Source organism: Rhinichthys klamathensis, unplaced genomic scaffold (genome assembly GCF_029890125.1).
Source record: "Rhinichthys klamathensis goyatoka isolate OS25496 unplaced genomic scaffold, OSU_Roscu_1.1 h1tg000001l_1, whole genome shotgun sequence".
NCBI classification, from domain to species: Eukaryota; Metazoa; Chordata; class Actinopteri; order Cypriniformes; family Leuciscidae; genus Rhinichthys; species Rhinichthys klamathensis.
This window is the reverse complement of record NW_026606555.1, coordinates 4,515,338-4,532,286: the sequence shown is the minus strand read 5'-3', so window position 1 is coordinate 4,532,286 and position 16,949 is coordinate 4,515,338.

The following is a 16,949-nucleotide window of genomic DNA, read 5'->3' as shown; positions in this document are numbered from 1 at the left end:
GATTGGATTGAGACATTTTCCTTGCTGTGCAAGAAGGTATGACCTTTCCAAACACCACCAGAGACAGTAGTCTTTAGGGATTCAGACTCTGGGCTATTGGTTTGTGGTGGGAGAGTGCAGGCCTTTAAGGAAGATCAAGTTAGCATCCCGAGAATCTCACAGAGAAAGCCACGGAGGATTGGCCGAAACTTTACTTAGGATGAGGAGGAAGGCTTGGGTCGTCAGGGGTAGGAGAATAGCCCGAAAGGTTGTCGATAGCTGCGTTCATTGTAGGAAGACCAAAGCAAAGAAATGTCAGCAAGTGATGGGTGATTTACCTCCAGAGAGATCGCAGCCTGCAGCACCCTTCGAGTTTACAGCAGTAGATCTCTTTGGACCCTACTTTGTGAAAGATGACGTTAAGAAAAGAGCCCAGATGAAGGTTTGGGGAATTGTCTTTTGCTGTATGTCGAGCAGAGCAATCCACACAGAACTGGCTAACACCCAATCTACCGAAAGTTTCTTAATGGCCTTTCAAAGATTCACTGCAGTAAGGGGCTGTCCTAAGAAGATCTATTCAGATCCAGGCACCAATTTCATTGGGGCAAGACCAGTTTTGCAGGAGCTTAACAAGTTCCTGGAGGGCATCGACAAGGCTGCTCTAGAGGAAATGGCCGCACAAAATGGGGCAGAGTGGATGTGGAAAATCCATCCAGCTGATTCTCCACACAGGAATGGAGCTGCGGAGGCTGCAGTGCGCATTGTCAAGAGGGCGCTCCAAAGCTGTGGAGGCGAGTCTACACTGACTTACAGTGAATTCCAAACAGCCCTTCAAATGGCAGCTAATCTCGCTAATGAACGGTCTATCGATGCCAGAACGCAAACTCAGGAAGACTGCATCCAGTATGTAACTCCGAATTCCGAAGGTTTTTCATCTTTGTTCTGTCTACCTATGTAAACATTGATCATAATTGATACAATAAAAAGAAGAGTGGAAAGGCCTTCGTTGATGATGTGTCTGTCCTTTTCAGGCGGGGAAATTGTGCACAAAAAAAAAGCAAAGCTTGACAGATACCATTTCTTTCTAAAAAGAAGTTGTGAGGATACTGCCTTTTCTAGTATTTTTTGACAGAAAGGGTAAATTTGAGATCGGCCTGTATTTGACTAATTCTCTAGAATCAAGTTGCGTTTTTTTAATAAGAGGTTTAATAACAGCCAGCTTAAAAGTTTTCAGTACATATCCTAATGACAAAGATGAATTATTGATATTAAGATATTAAGTCAGTAGGGTCTACTGTAAAACCTAACAGTACTATTTACTCAATTAAATTGAGTTCACTGCACTCAAATAATACCAAAACTTGAAGTGTCTTGAATGACTGAAACAGAACTCAAACTGAATGAGTTATAGAACATTTCTAGATCCCAGAATGATAATTGGATAATAATTGTATAGTTAATTAATTAATACTTGTTGAGTACAAGTCTCTCTTTGGCTGCTATAATTGAGTGTTTATGAAACATTTGTTAACAAGAGCCCAACTAAAGCAAACACTGACTACTATCATGGTGTCTTAATAAATCTCAATAAATCATCTTCATCTAAACCTCTGTTCATTCACAATAACAACTTCTGTAGACGCATGATACAAGTCAAACTGGTTAGTAATAAGTGAGCCTGGTAATGTTTGTGGAGTTGTTCAATCCTCCTCTGCTGAGATCTTGAGAGATTTAAACATATTTTATCTTCAGTTGATTTCATCTAATGTTGTAGTTGGAAGTCAGTTGTAGTTCTTGTGTTTCTCTTTCCTTCAGTGATGTTAACAGCTGGTGTTCATCATTAATGCTCAACAATCACTTAATTAATCACTTAATTTCTTGACTGCAATATCTACTTTTAGTGAACTCAACTGAAATAATTTCAGAGTACTCATAACTATTGTTTTTTTATAAACTTAAATGAATTGAGGCAATCGGTTTCCTCAAATGAAATGAGTTAGCTTAACTCATTGGATTTGACTTTGTGTGTGATATTGTGAGCTAGCAGTAACTGCAAGTGCTCTGAGTTCATTTAAAGTTTGTCATTTCACTGTTTTTACTCAATAAAGAGAAATTTCAGCTATATACAGTATCAAATTCAGTGTAAAGTTTAATTGTGTTTTAAGAAATATTATTGTTTTAGTGAACTTGAATAAAATAAGTTCAGAGTACTCATAACTATTGTTTTTTATAAACTTAAATTAATTGAGGTAATAGGTTTCCTCAAATGAAGCAGGACGAGGGACGTGAGAGGACGGCGCGAGTGATAATGAATGACACCTGTGAGATGCAGCCGTCTCATATCTCTCACGGAGGAGCGGAAGCACAAAAGGAACAGGCCTGATTTTATGTTTTGTTTCTGTTGTGTGTGGCCAGCTGGCTTATACTTTTGTTTTGTATTTGTTTATTTTACTATTAAAATGTTTAAATGTTCGCCGGTTCCCGCCTCCTTCTTCCCACAACAACGAACCCCGTTACATTGGCAAACTCATTAGCGAATTACTCCTCGTTTGTATTTCTTTCTATATGGTGAATTAATGCATGATACCTGGATGTTCAGTCAGAACATATGCGGTGCGAAACTAGGATGGTTCACATCACAACACAAACGTCCGTGCGCTCGTCTGATTCAGAGATTTCATCCAGGAGAAATTGTTATCGTTGAAATTCTCTGCAGCAGAATCTGTGTCTGTAGCGCAAAGCGAGAGCACAGGCACCAGCAGTCCGCCCAGCTCGAGCCAGTCCGGGCTCCTCGTCCGCCTCCTGTTCCTCCATCAGCCTCAGCTGCTCTTCACTATATTGCGGCTCGTAAAGATAGCCACGAACACCGGATTCGAGTAGCAGAATTTCAAAATCCTCTTCTTCCATATCATGTTTAGTTTCTTCTGTGATTGTCGTAGCTTCCTATCTCCACAGCGCTTGTTAGCTTAGCTTATAAACAAGATGGCTGATATTGATTTCAGTATCTACAAGTGAAGTCCCAACCACTGATCTGTGATAGCTCTGTTAGCGCATTAGGTCCAACCCCCTATGGGCGGGTTTGAAAGGGTGGGAACTAGTGCTTGTAGTCTTTACAGAATCCCCCCCCCCCCCCCCCCCCCCCCCCCCCTTACACTTCCTCCTGCAATGACGTAAAATGACGATTTTTGCGTCATTGTAGGAGGAAGTGAAAAAGGTAAATAGCGGATTTCTGAGAAAATGAGAGAGTGTTGCACGACCATTCAATAGTATGACTGCGTTTCTAACAATGGAAAGCTTAATGCAAATGGGTGGAGTGTCCCTTTAATGTTTAAACTTAAAGGCAGGGTAGGTAGAAATCCCCAAAAATACTTTTTACCAAATTTGTTTAAACTGTCTTTATATATCAATAATTAAAATGTAAGTAATCTGGAAAAGAAATGATAAAAATCGAGTATCTGTAGTCCTCTCAGGACTGCAATAAACACAGCTCATTATTCCATTAACTCCCACCCCCTCCCTTATCGGCTCCTTCCAAAGCCACGCCCCCAAAACACATGAACGCGCGATCCCGGCCGTTCGCTCAGCTGGAAGAGTCGGACGCGTTTACCAGCGCCGAGCAGAGAGGAGCGCAGTGTTTCATCATGTCAGACATCATGTCAGAATCACAAGTAATAAAACTAACTTTATCAGTATGAATATAAACAATTAACATGGCTGTTAGTGCACACTATCAAGCTCGCATATCGATACTGGTAAAGTTTAAAATATTTTACTAGCTCGTAACCGAATCAAACTCAATATAAGGCAAAGCTATAAATAGCTTCATTGATACACGTTTGCCGTTACTATCAGTTACACTGTGATGAAGGTGAATTTGTAAGATTCATAACATATACAGGTGTTTTGCATGTAAGAGCTTCCACAATGAAAGCACTGTTGGCTCTGATGTATTGTTTACAGATAAACTGAGTAACATACACTCAAACACCTTCTCACAACTGCATTGCAGACACAAGATAATATAACACACACACACACACACACAACATATATTGTATAACACACATACAACATAAAGACATAGATAAACATATGTAGAGCATATAACAACAAACCAAACGTGAAAAAACGGAGCAGGTATAGTTCACGGTGAACATAGTAAAGTTTTGGCAGAGGGTAAAGCTAGGTATAAAAATAGATCCCCTAAACTTTTTAACCTAAAGTTAGATTTGGCGAAATTAAACAAAACAGCTTTCAACTGCAGATAGGCCTATTGATTATTTATCGTCTCAACCCTGGCTCACTAACAGTAACGTTATAACAGTCGACACCAAAGTTACACTGTCATAGCTAAGCCAGCCAGTGTAACGTTAGTTATGCTACGTAACGTTAGGTAGCTACGTGTGCTAGTGATACATGCTTCATGAAAAAATAAATGCCATCAAAATGAAAACAGCGAGATTACCTGTCCAGCAGAAATAATGCCATCATGGAGTCACTTTTCAGCCCCTTGAGATCCCTCAGTTCCCTTTCGAACGGTCACTTCGTATTGCGTAGCTATACGCAGTGGGGAAACTCCTTTTCCTCGATTTATTGAAGCCTATATGTAAAACGCATTTGCAGCTGCACAGCTAGCACACTGAGCGTCTGACACGCTCATGGGCTGTGCTGCAGCAACTGCACATCCAATGGCGCGGGCGACTCTGACGCGCGACCAATGAGCTAGCCCAACGTTAGAGCCCGCCAAGGGGGCGTGGCCCAGCCTATATAGACCCCCGAATTCGCCATTATAGCAGATTTTTACTCCTTCAGCGACAGTACACATGTCCCTGAGCTTCTACTGACTATTCGCCGTCGAACAAGCCTTTCAGCCTGAGCGTGCTTCTCTTCAGCAGACTTCGCCTGCACGTCGATTGTCTCCTGACGCCGTCTCACCTGTGGCTATCCGGCGACAGCCTATATCCTTTTAAGCAATTGTGGTTATTTTCAGATGCCTCGTTCATCCTGCGCCACGTGCGGAGGCCGTCTGCACGAGGCAGACCAACACTCGAGCTGCATTTCCTGCCTGGGGATCGACCACGCGGAAAATGCACTCTCTGCCGGCGGATGTGCGGCCTGCGAAAGCATGCCTATCTCCGTGCTGCGCAATCGGCTAGCTCTCTCCCGAGACGGCGATGCCGCTTCAACCACGCTTTCTGTTCCAAGGAAGAAGAAGCGTCGCAGCCAACGGCAACCGGAGGGTATGGAAGCTAGTGAATGCACGCCGGCCGCGTCCCCGCGTGCTTCACTTTCTCCTACTCACACGCCATCACCGGACCTGTTCGTAGGAGACCAGCGCCCCCCCCTCCGATATGGCATCTCGATATGGCATCTCCCAAGGCAGGCCTCGTCTCCTTCGGCCGGTCTCTCGAACGCGACGACAGTCTGTCCATCGCCGCTTCTGAGGATGAGTGGCCGGGCTCTCTCGACCCTGTCACCGCTTCTCAGTCTGTGGCCAGTGGTTCAGCGACCAGGACAAACTCCGACGCCGAAATGCTTCGGATCCTGACAAAGGCCGTCGCGGACCTCGAGCTGGAGTGGGCCACGCCCGAGGAGCCGCCTCGTAGTCGGCTGGATGGATGGTTCCTGTCGGGGCGCCAGCAGGCCCCTCGTCACAAACCAGCGCCATTTTTCCCCGAAGTCCACGAGGAGCTTACCAAGGCCTGGCGCGCTCCTTACTCAGCACGTGTGGGATCTGCAGTTTCCGCGACGCTCTCCTCCGTGGATGGCGCAGCGGAAAAGGGTTATGAGTCTTTGCCGCCCCTCGAAGAGGCCGTGGCCGCTCATCTTTGCCCGAGCACTGCAGCTAGCTGGCGAGCTAGAGCCGCGCATCCCAACAAACCTTGCCGAAACACTTCAGCCCTCGCTGGACGCGCGTATTCCGCCTCCGGTCAGGCTGCTTCGGCCCTGCACACGATGGCCGTGTTGCAGGTCTACCAGGCCAAACTCCTCCAGTCCATGAACGAGGCTGGCCCAGACCCGGAGGCCTTTCGAGACCTGAGAAGTGCTACAGACCTAGCGCTGCGTGCTACTAAGGCTACAGCACAGGCCATCGGAAGGAACATGGCGAGTTTGGTCGTGCTCGAGCGCCATCTTTGGCTCAACCTCACCGAGATCAAAGAAGCCGACAGGACTAGATTCCTCGACGCCCCGGTTTCCAGCTCCGGTCTCTTCGGCCCGGCAGTGAAAGGATTCTCGGAGAGCTACACAGAGGCACAGAAAGCGTCCCAGGGTATGCGACACTTCTTGCCATAACGCTCGAGCTCCTCGACCAGCAAGCCCAAACCACCGCCTTCGCCTCATCCAGCCAAACCGGTGAAGCAGGCCTCTCAGCCCCGCCCTGCGGCCGCTGATAGCCACCGCCAGTCAAGGCCCGCGAAGCGCTACCCGCTCCCCCGGCGTCAGCGTTGTGATTGACCAGGTACCACCGAAGTCGTCCTAGCAACAAGCAGGAAGAGAGAGGGCTCGTGTCTCACACTAGCCGGACCACCCTCAAAAAAGCCAGCAAAACTTCCCACAGCTCCCTGTTAAGTTCAGGCGGCTGGGGATTTTATTATTGTAAACAGGCCCGCAGCAGTTAGCGCGTCTTTGCAAACAAACGCCGTTTTCACGGCGACCCAAATAAAGCACAAAAAGAGCATGTTTCACAATCACAACACACGGGTTCACGGTCCCCCTTCTCTAGGTGGCCCCCTCCCTGTTGTAACACTGACTTCCCCCCGGGCAAAAGCCTGTATAGTCAGTCAAACACTCAGTATGTGCACAAATCACATTATAAGGGTATCAGGTCCCCCTATGTTAGGCCCGTCACATTCAGTGTGTCAAGCCCTAGCCACACGGGCCATGGCCTGGCAAGCTATCCCCGGTGTGTCGAGTTGGGTCATAAACACTATAAAGCGAGGCTACTCGCTCCAATTTGCTCGCAGACCACCCAAATTCCAGGCGGTTATCGAGGCGTCGGTGAGAAGCAGCGTGGGTCACGTGCTTCGCACCGAAGTTCAGAATTTATTAGCAAAAGGAGCGATAGAATCAGTCCCTCCCGCGCTAATGTATTCGGGGTTCTACAGCCGCTATTTTCTAGTCCCAAAGAAAGACGGCGGACTCAGACCCATACTAGATCTGAGACATTTGAACAAGGCTCTCATGAGACGGCCTTTCAAAATGTTAACACTCAAACAAATTCTCGCGCATGTTCGCCCGGGCGATTGGTTTGTTACAATGGATCTGAAAGATGCATATTTTCATATTCAGATCGACCCTCGTTACAGGCCATTCTTGAGATTCGCCTTCGAGGGGAGGGCATATCAATACACCGTCCTGCCGTTCGGTCTGTCCCTGGCACCCCGCACATTCATGAAATGTATGGATGGAGCGCTCTCCCCACTGAAAAGTCATTATGTCTCCCCACTGAATTATATCGACGACTGGCTGGTTCTGGCGCAGTCGAGAGACGAACTGGTAGTTCACAGGGATTTGATTCTCGGCCATCTAAAATGCCTGGGGCTCACAATCAATGTTACCAAGAGCAAACTGACCCCCGGCCAGACTGTAATCTTTCTGGGCACGGTTTTAGACTCTGTGACAATGAAAGCGCGGCTCACTCAAGAGCGCGCGCTCTCTGTACAGACACTGGCAGCTGCGTTCAGGGCGCGCGAGCGCGCGCCTCCGAAGAAATTTCAGAAACTACTTGGTCTAATGGCAGCTGCATCATCAGTACTCCGCTTGGGATTACTGCGCATGCGCCCGCTGCAGCACTGGCTGAAACGCCGTGTGCCAACCCATGCATGGCAGTCAGGCAGCCTGCGCATTATGGTGAATCACGGGTGTTTAAGAACACTGATTCCCTGGCGGGCTCAGGACTGGTACCACAATGGGGTGACCATGGGGGTAGTTTCCAGAAGGAAGGTGGTTTTTACAGACGCGTCCAACCTAGGTTGGGAAGCACTGCACGAGGGCAAGCCTGCCTCCGGCCTCTGGTCGAGCACGGAGCAGAGCTTACATATCAACTGTCTGTAAATGAAAGCAGTTGGTTTGGCCCTGGAAGCTTTTCTGTCAAACCTCAGGGGTCACCACGTCCTGGTCCGTACAGACAACATGTCTGTGGTGGCCTACATAAATCGCCAGGGCAGCATCAGGTCAGGCAACTTGTATGCTATGGCGAGGGACCTCCTCATGTGGCCAATCTGAGCTCTCTGAGAGCAGCGCATATCCCGGGCGTCCAGAATGTGGGCGCGGATATGCTCTCACGGGGCAACACTCCCCTAGGCGAGTGGACCCTGAACCCTCAGACGGTCAGTCTAATATGGGAGATGTTCGGCGAGGCCGAAGTCGACCTTTTCGCCTCGAGAGCCAACACCCACTGCAGGGTGTTCTTCTCGAAAAACAGGGACGCGCTGGCTCATCTCTGGCCCAGCCGCCCCCTCTACGCTTTTCCCCCCGTCTCAATGATCCCACAAGTTATCGAGCGGGTCAGGGAGAGTGGATGCCCAGTCCTTCTGGTGGCTCCTCTCTGGAAATCCAGACCATGGTTTCCGGAACTGGTTCAGTTGTCAGACACGATCCCCTGGCCTGTTCCGATGAGGAAGGATCTCCTCACACAGGCCAACGGAACGATATGGCATCCCCGACCCGATTTATGGGCCCTCCATGTGTGGCCCCTAAACGGGTACCCGAGGACCTTCCTAACAGGGTCTTAAGCACTATCTCTGAAGCAAGGGCCCCGTCTACTCGGCGCCTTTATGCTTTAAAGTGGTCGGGTTTTTCCAGCTGGTGCTCGAGAAATCGTATTGACCCAGAGTCATGTGAGGTTTCTGTGGTGCTCTCCTTCCTGCAGGAGCTACTGGACGCGGGCCGCACCCCGTCCACGCTCAAAGTGTACGTGGCAGCCATCGCAGCGCATCATGCTTTGGTGGCTGGCCAATCACTAGGGAGGAATGACCTGGTGGTAAAGTTTCTGAAAGGTGCTAGGAGGATTAACCCCTCCAGGCCCCCTTCGGTGACGCCTTGGGACCTCTCCACGGTCCTTATGGCCCTGAAGGGACCACCTTTTGAGCCGCTCCAGTCGGTTGATCTAAAACCACTTTCGCTAAAGACTGCTCTCCTGTTGGCATTGACATCTATCAAGCGAGTGGGAGATCTGCAGGCCCTCTCTGTGAGTCCTGCATGTTTGGAGTTTGGAACGGATGACTCTAGAGTCATTCTCAAACCCAGGCATGGTTACGTACCCAAGGTGCTCTCAACGCCGTTTAGAGCACAAGTTATTACGCTGTTAGCCCTTCCCCCTTCTGCCAAGGATGGGGAGGTTAATCCTCTCTGCCCTGTCAGGGCGTTGAGAATCTATCTGGAGCGTTCTGCGTCTTTTAGACAGTCAGAACAGCTGTTTGTCTGCTTTGGTGGCCGATCTAAGGGTGATCCAGTCACTAAGCAAAGGCTGTCTAGATGGATAGTGGATGCCATTTCTTTGGCCTACACCTCAGTGGGTCAGGTTTGCCCCATAGGTGTCAAGGCCCATTCGACCAGAGGCATGGCCTCGTCGTGGGCTTGGTCATCTGGTTTTCCCATTCAAGATATTTGTGATGCGGCCGGCTGGTCCTCGCCTTCCACATTTATGAAGTTCTATAATATGGAGGTACCTTCCCTGCAGGCGAAGGTGCTTTCGGTATGATTGAGACCTGACGGTGTCTGGTCTTGTCTACAAAAATTACTCTGCATAATCACATACATATTTATATAAACCCGCTTTGGCCGATAATAAAGTTATACTAATAATCCCGACGGTGTCTGGTTTTGTTAGTATATTCTGTTAGTTGTTACTGACTTTATATATATTATTCAGACCCGACAGTGTGTGGTCTGTTATATATATACACTCAAAAAAATGATATGTTGGCTTTACTTAACTTTTTTATGTAAACAGGTTCCACCGGTTCCACATAACTATGTTTCGTTAAACAAACATGATATGTTCGTGTAACTTCAACATCATGGAATTTGGTCACTTTAAGCGACCCAATTAAACTCTGAGCTAATGAGTTAATTAAGTGAATAACTGAGTGATGATTGAGCATTATTGAAGACACCTGATGTTAACAAGCAGAATCTCTGAAGGAGAAAACCGGAATGTTTAAGTCACCATTATGGAGATAAGTGTGTGTTTTAGTTGGGCTCTTGACCATTAACTTATTAACTTCAGATTTTGTTTGGTTGCTGTACATGAGTTATAACAGCCGGATGAACAATAAACAAAGGTCATCTGATGTTGTTGGTTGTGATTTAACATAATCATTATTTCACAATCATTTGACCTGAGTCACTGAACTTATATTAAACCGAATTTCTGAGTTAAGTTAACCTTTCGAATAATAGCAGCATTGTCATTGTAGAGCATACTATTTTTAGACTTTTCAATGAAATTCAAATGATCAAATCAATAAATAAAAAAGAAACTTCCTAAAAAATATTTTGAGTAGGCACACACAGACATCAAGAATCAGCATATGAATCTCAACAATGGTGACAATTATAAAGCATGTTGCAGTGCATTCTGGGTGCCACCAATCAAAACTCATTCATGGCTCCCATCATGCATTGCTGCATGAATAAATAATGAGCTTATGATCTGTTTGTCACCATTGCTGAGATTCATATGCTGATTCTTGATGTCTGTGTGTGCCTACTCAACATATTTTTTATTTCTTGATTTGATCATTTGAATTTCATTGAAAAGCCTAAAAACAGTATGCTCTACAATGACAGTAAGGTAAACTTAACTCAGAAATTGGGTTCAATATAAGTTCAGTGATTGAGGTCAAATGATTGTGAAATAATGATTATGTTAAATCACAACCAACACCATCAGATCTCCTTAGTTCATTGTTCATCCGGCTTTTATAACTCATGTACAGCAACCAAACAAAATCTAAAGTTAATAAGTTAATGGTCAAGAGCCCAACTAAAACAAATACTTATCTACATAATGGTGACTTAAACATTCCGGTTTTCTCCTTCAGAGATTCTGCTTGTTAACATCAGGTGTCTTCAATCATGCTCAATCATCACTCAATTATTCACTTAATTAACTCATTAGCTCAGAGTTTAATTGGGTCGCTTAAAATTACCAAATTCCATGATGTTGAAGTTACATGAACATATTATGTTTGTTTAACGAAACATAGTTATGTGGAACCGGTGGAACCTGTTTACATAAAAAAGTTAAGTAAAGCCAACATATCATTTTTTTGAGTGTACGTATATGCATATATTATTGGGTTCTGGCTTGTTCTGTTAACTCAGGGGTCCTGAGTTGCAGTGCAACCAGTTACTTAGGGTGCGGCGTTTTGCATGGCGTCCCCACTGCGTATAGCTACGCAATACGAAGTGACCGTTCGAAAGGGAACTACTCGGTTACTATCAAGTCAAGTCAAGTCATCTTCATTTATATAGCGCTTTTAACAATGGATTGTTTCAAAGCAGCTTTACAGAGATAAACATATAATTTAAGGTAACAGATTGTTTTGGCGTTATAGCGGTTCTTGAATAATGTTACTTCCAGCTAAAGTTAACTTTGATTGATTCACCTCCGTCGAAATGATCAGACTTTAAACGCGAACCTGTGATTAACGCTGACGGCGTTCACATGCTCATTCAGAATTCTATAGTTATGTGCTTTTTAAAATATGTGCGCAGGTTTGTAATTCATACAACCCAGCCTAAACAAACTACTTTTCTTGCCTATAAATTTTGATACAGAATTTTGTTTTATTTTATCACTTCGGGGTACGCGAGCCGGAATTCACAACGCTTTATCTGTAGAGTGGGAAAGGGATCCTCCATAGGGAGAGGATAGTGGATACTTCAGCACTGCAATGTCATCGGGTCCAGGCAAAGCTCCCTCGTCAGATCTGGACACTGCCTGGATCCGGCAGGCTGCGGGAAAACCTCGGGATAATCAAAGACACTAATATTAGCGCAGATGCCATTCTTCTTATGATGTAGTGAGTACATCAAGATTTAAGGGAAGTGTTCCCAGTTCCGGCTGACCTAATATATGCAGCCTAACATTGCATTTATAGAAGTCTATAATGTATTATGTGTATGCTAGGCAGGCCAGCTGACAGTCTTGCCTGGGCCCGGGACAAGATAATCTTAGATGGGGCCCCCCCACAATTTTTTTTATTTTTATAAAACACCATATACTTTTACCCAAAATGAATAATAAAAACACGTTTAAATGGGTACATTTTCTATAAATGTCTTCATTTTCTTTTCTGACATAGCCTACTGCAGTTCTTGTTAAAACACACTAGACATGCATAATCTGTGCATTTTGGGCACTTTTTGTGTGAAATCATATTTATTTTTTGTCCATCAAAAGTGTGCTTTCACTTTTAAGCATGAGCAGCGCAGCAAAAATAGACTCGGATCTGACCCATTATCTGTTCACCGATGATGACGATGCATTTCAGCCGGCTTTTTATTTCTAATCTCCATAAATAGTAGTAAAGCTAATCCAAGGGCTAGAAATCAATGAATTCTTTGCTAATACTTCCTCGTCATCATGGAGAGCGCAGTTCGCACCGCTTTCTCCTTTCCACAAGCGTTTGCTCTCCCGTGGCGTCTGTCGCTGCTATGCAACAATGAACTTAGGCGCGCCTGTAAAAACGAGCGCGCCGCGTCGCTATTATGAGCTAATATCCAACATATTTCCATATGTGGCTCTTTCCTCCTTTCTTATCAACAAGTGGATTTACAGCCACCACAGCAGCAGCACCGCCGGTCGCCATGTCTCAGCGCTTTTATGAAGAGGACGCAACTGCACGCGCTTTGGGCATGCACGCGCATCCCGGGTTTGAGAAAACCTGGTACCGTGGCGTGACGTTTAAAAAGAAATTTGTACCGACTTGGTACCGAAGTGCCGGGTCTTTGACAACACTCATAAACGTTGGCTGCGCTGTTTCTTACCTTGCTCTACGTTGACTTTACTAACGTTAGTTCCAGCTTCACCGTCACCACCTTTTTAAAAATATTTGTTTAGGACATCTCGAAGGCCTCTATTTTCTTCTTCTCTTTTCTTTTCTTTTCTGAGCACCGGACTTGTGCTGACCGGACATTTTGAGCGTAACGTTAGCCTACTGAACTTCAAATCAAATGACAACATCATATTTCGATCAGTGGCCAAACCATTTTTGTTTGGGGGGGGGGGTTCTTGACCACTATTTCAAGGACAATTAGGAAGAAAACGAATAAAAAGCTTTCATGTAACTCAAATATTAGATATTTTTTCAACAAATATGCCTATTTTATTTATTTTTTTAACAATTATTCCATAATTTAATGAGGGCCCAGTTCTGGGCCCCCCTCCCTACCCTGGGCCCGGGACAACAGACCCGTTTGTCCCCCCCCTGTCGGCGGGCCTGATGCTAGGTCAAAGAGATGTGTTTTTAGTCTAGCTTTGAACTGACAGAGTGTGTCTGCTTCCCGGACAATGGTAGGAAGACTGTTCCAAAGTTTTGGTGCTAGAGAGGAAAAGGATCTACCGCCTGCAGTCGATTTAGATATTCTAGGTATTATCAACTGGCCGGAATTTTGAGATCGCAATAGACGTGAAGCACTATTATGCGTTAAGAGCTCGCTCAAGTACTGCGGAGCTAAACCATTTAGTGCTTTGTAGGTAATCAACAATATTTTAAAATGTATACGATGTTTAATAGGGAGCCAATGCAGTGTTGACAGAACCGGGCTAATATGGTCATATTTCCTGGTTCTGGTAAGAACTCGAGCTGCTGCGTTTTGAACTAGCTGTAGTTTGTTTATTAAGCGTGCAGGGCAACCACCCAGTAGAGCATTACAATAATCTAGCCTTGAGGTCATGAACGCATGGACTAATTGTTCCGCATTTCCCAATGAGAGCATGTGGTGTATTTTAGATATATTTTTAAGATGGAAAAATGCAGTTTTACAGATACTAGACACGTGGCTTTCAAAAGAAAGGTTGGTATCAAATAGCACACCCAGGTTCCTAACCGACGACGAAGACTTGACAGAGCAGCCATTAAGTGTTAGACAGTATTCTGGGTTATTACGTGTGGAAGTTTTTTGTCCAATAATTAGAATCTCTGTCTTTTCAGAATTTAGTAGTAGGAAATTACTAGTCATCCAATTTTTATATCAGCTATGCATTCCGTTAATTTTGTGAATTGGTAAGTTTCGTTGGGTTTTGAAGAAATATACAGCTGAGTATCATCGGCATAACAGTGAAAGCTAACTCCATGTTTCCTAATGATATCTCCTAATGGTAGCATGTACAGAGTGAATAGCAGCGGTCCTAGTACTGAGCCTTGTGGTACGCCATACTGAACTTGTGATCGATAAGACATCTCTTCATTTACTGCTACAAACTGATAACGGTCAGTTAAGTATGATTTAAACCATGCTAATGCAATTCCACTAATGCCAAAATAGTTTTCTAGTCTATTTAAAAGAATGTTGTGGTCAATGGTGTCAAATGCAGCACTAAGATCGAGTAACACTAATAGAGAGATACAACCACGATCGGATGATAAGAGCAAATCATTTGTGACTCTAATGAGAGCGGTCTCAGTGCTATGGTACGGTCTAAATCCGGACTGAAAATCCTCGCAGATATCATTTATTTCTAGAAAGGAACATAGTTGTGAAGATACTGCTTTTTCTAATATCTTTGACAGAAAAGGCAGATTCGAGATCGGCCTGTAATTGACTAATTCTGTAGGATCAAGTTGTGGTTTTTTAACAAGCGGTTTTATCATAGCCAGTTTAAAGGTTTTTGGTACGTATCCTAGAGACAAAGATGAATTAATGATATTAAGAAGAGGATATATGACCTCTGGAAACATCTCTTTCAGTAGCTTAGTCGGTATAAGATCTAACATACAAGTTGTCGATTTAGATGAATTAACGAGTTTGCAGAATTCTTCCTCTCCTATAGCAACAAATAAATCAAATTTTTCCTCAGGGAGACAACAATGCACTTCCTGATGCGATACTGTGGTAGACGGTTGCATAGTTATAATTTTGTCCCTGATATTATCAATCTTATAAGTGAAGAAGTTCATAAAGTCATCACTGCCGTGTTGCTTTGACACTTCTGAGCTTGAAGCTTTCTTTTTCGTTACACTGTAACAAATTGCTGTAAAAATTACAGCAACTTACTGGCAATTTTGGTTGCCAGTAAGCCTGTACATTTTACAAGAGTACTGTAAATCATAAACTACAATTATACTGTAAAAAATACAGCACACCTGTAAAAACAGCAAAACAAGACCAGCTGTGAATTTACAGTTCTTTACTGTATTATTTACAGTATGTTACTGTTATTAATAATGCATTGAATTAAAACCTGAGACAACTCATTTCATTTGAGGAAATTTGCCATTAAATAGTTATACCGTGTGCTAATTTCATTTGAGTCTACTAAGAAAAAGACTTTATGAGTTAACTAGAAACATACATTTAACTAAATCCTACTAGATAACAACAGCACACATGAATGAGTTGAATAACTTTAATGTATCAGCAAATACACAGTCACTGCCTTTAACTAAAGCAACATTCAGCTTAACCTCAGTTTTTTCTGCTCCTCCTGAACTGAAGCACAGGCTCTACTCTTCAACACAATGGTGACACACAAAACTCAACAGAAACACTTTAAATCCCAACAGATTAAACACTAACAGATCTCCACTATATCATTATGTGCAAAAACACATAAAATCACATAAAGTAATTCACATAATTTTCCTTTTTTGTTTAGTATATTTGACTGTGAGATTTTTCAGGAAACAACTGACTTCAGCCACAGCCTTAGAGGAAATCCACTGAGGAGAAAAGAAGACATTAAATCTGTGAAGATCTCAGCAGAGGAGGATTAAACAACTCCACAAACAGCATTACCAGCTTCACTTATTACTAACCAGACTCACTTTATTTCTGTCATAATCAGACTTACTGAGAAATAGCTGAGGGTTAGATGTGGATGATTTATTGAAAATATTTCATTTGAAGTTACCATGATCGTGATTAGTGTTTACTTTAGTTGGGCTCTTGACTCTTGATAAGTTTAACATTAGTTTTACTTTGACTACTATAACCATGTCTTTATGAGACAAATTTGTCATGGCAATAAAAGTCAAGTAAAATGATGTTCAGGTGTTGATGGACGTCTATTGACAACATCTAGTGGCTGTTCTTGATCAGAATAATTTTTTGATTGTGAAATTGAGGTTATAATAGATTGCTCCTTACTGATTGGTATAGTCATGTGATTCTACAGCCTGATGATGATGTTCAGTTGTGATTATATCAGGTAATTTGTCTTTGACATATATAAGATTCACAAAACCTTTCAAGCAACTGGAACACACGTGTATCAAGAATCAGCATATGAACCTCAACTATGGTGACAAACATAATATAGATATATCAACTCTGAACATCACAAATCAAGCTACTAAAAAGTCACATCAAAAAACAACAACAAAAATAAAAGCACATGGTAAGAAGAAAATAAAATAAGACAATTCAGCTGCATCATTTATGCATGCTGCAATGCATGCTGGGAGTTCTGTATTAAGGTGATACCCAGCATGCATTGCAACATGAAGCGTTTCATTTGAGTGTCACCATTGTTGAGATACATACGCTGATTGTTGATGTCTGTGTGTGACTTAACAACATGATGTTTTTTTAAACTATCTATGCCATATTGTTTTTAAAATCATTCAAATGATAATGCTGTTAAATTGTCTTATGGAAAATCGCTATATTAATCAATTATATGGAAAGATCCATATGACTGAGAAGACATTCAACTCTGGGTGAAACTCTACTGATCTGTAAGGTCTTTTGATGATATCATCAATACACAGTCATTGTCACCAGATTTCTTTTCTCTT